A 4,235-nucleotide genomic window follows, 5' to 3' on the forward strand; every position below is an offset into this window, starting at 1 on the left:
ATTTTGAGTGAAAGCCACTAAACGAACTGAACTAAATACCCAAGGCTGTGAGTGAAGTGAGTGGAAGATTATAAACAAACGATCTAAAAGTGACACTTGTGGTCTACGAGAACCAAACGTTTAGAAAGTGTGTTCCTTGTAGCGCAGGGGGCCGTGTAGTGTCCCTTTCGAAATATTAAAGACAGTACATATGAAATGACCAAAAACGAGACTGTGAGTAATATTAAATGGACAGGAACGTCAAATTTATTATGAAAATTTATCATATTAATTTCAAGGGAATATTATATCGATCGTAATGTAAAAAAAGACATTATATGTAATGGACGAGATCGTAGTGTATAACGTATAGAAGCAATCATTATGAACCCATACAAGCACCTCTTCATAAAGTGTCAATTAAAAAAATAGTTATTTAGCATTTTTCAGTTGCTGCTGCTAACAATTGGCCGCCATTACGCGGAATATTTGAAATTGCTATTTTGTCCAGATTACTTCAATAGCCAGCGTAGTAAAAATCATTCCAAGTCATTAAGTTATTTAAAGTGGAAACGTTCAATAATGTTATTTTGGCAAAAACTAAATATTTTCAGAGATGCGATTATTTCTAGGTCAGTGGACTTGGCCGGACTTCCATTACGCTAGGAGCATTTGAAGTAATTTGTAGGGAGCCTGGCGCTCAAGTAAATCATAACTTAACATTTATTTTGACCACCTACATATCAATTTTCTGATTATGGCCTCTATTGTTTTTTACATAACAGTCAATACTAATAAATCAATATATCAAATAATAAATTACAGTAGAGGGACATAATAACATGTCGGAACACAAACACATACTTTATACGCCTGATGCTCAAGGTGAACCTATCACGCACCCCCAACTACGAAGTATAATACTTACTCAATAACTGATCGCTGACGATACGAAATACTAATGGCCGAAAATCAACGATGGGTGAACGTGTCTCATAAGTTTCCCTTGAGACTGCTAACACCGTGTCTTAGAAAGAGAGGTTTAATCGTCTTACAAACCACCAGATGTTAAAAGAACCCAATCCCAACAACTACTGTATGTTACTGTCACAAGCGGTCTTGGTTCTACATGTGCACACAAGTATCCATGTTAAAACCCATATAGGCTTTATAAATCCATGTATAGCATTACCTACGAATCACGTGGTTTTCCAGACAAATAACGAGACGGTGATCGCCGGAGTGTATATTATCAGACCAGCAGTTCCGTAACATGTAGCCCACGATGCAACCTCGTCATAAAATCGCTGAATTTTCGAAGTGATTCGGCTAAGGAACGTGGTATGAAACCGCTATTTGCAACCCCCTCACGCCGCTGCCACTAGATATTTCTCCAGTATTTGTAACGTATTCTGTCTCGATACCATGTCAGAGGTTCTGCGATATGTCCACTGAGTTATAGGCGATGACTGATTGAGAAGGATCACAAACAGTAGTAGATGGTGTGCTAATTGAAGTCGTAAGAAAATTACACTAGCTTTTCAGATCTCTATAGCTACGCTATCCACTAGAAATGATGTCCATGATTTGGAATCAAGTCTTTCCATTCAACCACATATATGCGTTGGATCCTATAGAGAAGTCTTTTAATGGTTACAACCATAAGTGAATCATATTTCTGGCACTCTCATATCCCGAAACGAGTCGCCTTTCTCGGACCTATCTGTTACAGTAAAATTCCCGCCTCGTTTTAGGTAGCCCCTATGTATCATGCAACTGCCCCCTCAGACGCTGCACTACCATTGCTACGCCTTTGCGCACGTGATCGTTCCAATGTAAGTCGGAACTGAGTAGGGGTTGGGGGAAATCTGTATCTACCACCTTCTGCAACCCGTGTAGAAACAGGCAAAGCTGAGTTACTGCGACAGAACTGTGTTTTGACCATTCGACGGAAACGAAGCCTGCTCCTGCAACACGAGGTAGTATAAAAGACAGTATGGGAACTGGGGGAAGGACGTGGCTTTTGCTACTGCATTGTGGTGCATCTCCAAACTACAAGCAGGTACTATATCCATGTCCCTTAGGGCCCATTCATGTCTCTCACTCCAACATTCTATCATCGTTATTCTATTCCATCCACCAGAGAAAAATTACGAACTATAAAAGCTCCACTAACTTCATCCGATAGAGAATTCGATAAGATTTTTACCGTATCTCTCTTCTCCCATATATCGAAAACAAATACCGCATGCGTGCCAGCATGGAGCACATGTGATGATCCTATTAAATATACAGGTATTGATCCACAGGTATTGATCGCCTGTACTGTAAGAGGATGACAGTATCACACAGACCATACTGTAAGTCGTAAGAGTTGCTCCCTGTGATCCTGCCCTGTTATTTGAAGCTTTTTTTTCTGTTGTAACATGCTTTGTACACTGCCATACATTTTGTTTTGCTGCCACGACTTTGAGGCCTGTGTCAGGTTCTAAACTGACATTAACACGTTCTAATCCATTGCCTCTCGTAGAAAACTAGACGTCGCATGGTGTAAATCATCTTGTTACTCTGGCTGCCATAACAAGCCGCACACACTGGATGATTTTAATAAAAGACAGTTACACCATAAGGAAACTGGAAGAGTTTGGCGGTGTTGTGGAGAGTTTCCAAACTGTTGTCCGAAAGTGATTGACGACCTCTACATTTAAACTCATCTGTCACAGAGACGGAATAGCTGATGGCTCCGCATTCCGTTTTGACTGGTTCCTCATATTGCAGTCATGTATGCAATCACTGTTTCGGTGCTATCTGTCCCCAGAAGGTGTTGACCCTCCACCAAAACTCTTTCTCCAACTCAAACAAGCGATGTCAGTCAATCATTATGTGGTAACCAACAGCGTACCAGTGGACGAATGGGATGGAAAAGATACCCCCGATTTACTGAAATAATAAGCATTAAAGTTGATTGTGTGAACAATTTTACCGATTTTACAGTAATGCCAATACCAACCAATGACGTCGCAACATGTTTCCCAGTAACATAGCTAAACCACCCCCTCCCCACTTTGCAAGTATCATTGCGAATGTGGACAGATGACTGAGCAGGGAGGGAGGGAAGTGTAACATTGCTGTTCAGGGATGTTCTGTGCTGTATGTGCATAATCATTTCTCCAAAGTTGGTATAATAGGTGCCACTTGTTATTCCATAATTCTGATTTACTATCACACTCTTCATGAAGATCTGTTTACGGGACATGGTCATACGTTTCTGTTACAGAAAAGGTCGACCATTTCATTTCCTCTGATACCATAGTGCCCATTACCCATCACATGACAGCTCTGTTGTCGTGGCAGTGTAATTCTACAATCTGTTGTATTAGCTGGTGTTACTGATTGCACGGTTCTGTGTGAGCACCAATGCTGGCTGCGAGAGAGAGTTCCACTTTATAAAAAATAACAAATAAAAAGTATAAAAATAAAAATAAAACTTTCCTGAGGAAGTTGGAATTGCCCACTGTGGTGTGTCTTTTCGTCGTCACATGCTCTGCCAACGACATCTGAATTACTTGAATAAGCACAGAGGCGGCACGCCTGTTTCAATCAGCAGGTCAGCATTCACATAATGTTCTTAGTATACCGTGTCAGAGATTGTTCGTTGCGATGAAGCAGAAGTGTGTGCATTATCTCAGTGTCACGTTGGACAATAAGTTAACATGACGCCACCGTGCACAGGAGTTAAGCGAAGGCACAGGCTTTACACTTGAGGCAGACATAAGCAAGACTCACAGGCGCCCGATTGTAGGTAACACTTAGTTCTGAGCAACATATAGCTTTGTAACGCTAAACGGAAAAGTTCAGAGCAGGACGTTAGTGAGATAGATGTAGTCAACATATATTAAAAAAAACCGATCCACCGTATGGGTTGTAGGTTTTTATGAGCTTGAGAGAATTATTTTTCTTCTCTAGTAATAATTGTGAGCCTCAATCTGGTATACAGTTTCATATTTTAACTGATAAACACATATTTTGTACAGGCTCTATGTATTTGTAATGTTGAGAGGAAATACTTTTGCGTCTCTGGTGAAAATTATGAGCCTTAAACCAGCATACCTTCCACAAGTCTACCGCTACAGCAGTTACAACACAATCGGTTCACTTATTTCAGATTTATTTTATTTACCTACAAGTGTATTTTACTTAAAAGTGCATTTTACTTAAAAGTGCATTTTACTTAAAAGTGCATAAATATTGAGTCC

Source organism: Schistocerca piceifrons, chromosome 3 (assembly GCF_021461385.2).
Source record: "Schistocerca piceifrons isolate TAMUIC-IGC-003096 chromosome 3, iqSchPice1.1, whole genome shotgun sequence".
Lineage (NCBI taxonomy): Eukaryota > Metazoa > Arthropoda > Insecta > Orthoptera > Acrididae > Schistocerca > Schistocerca piceifrons.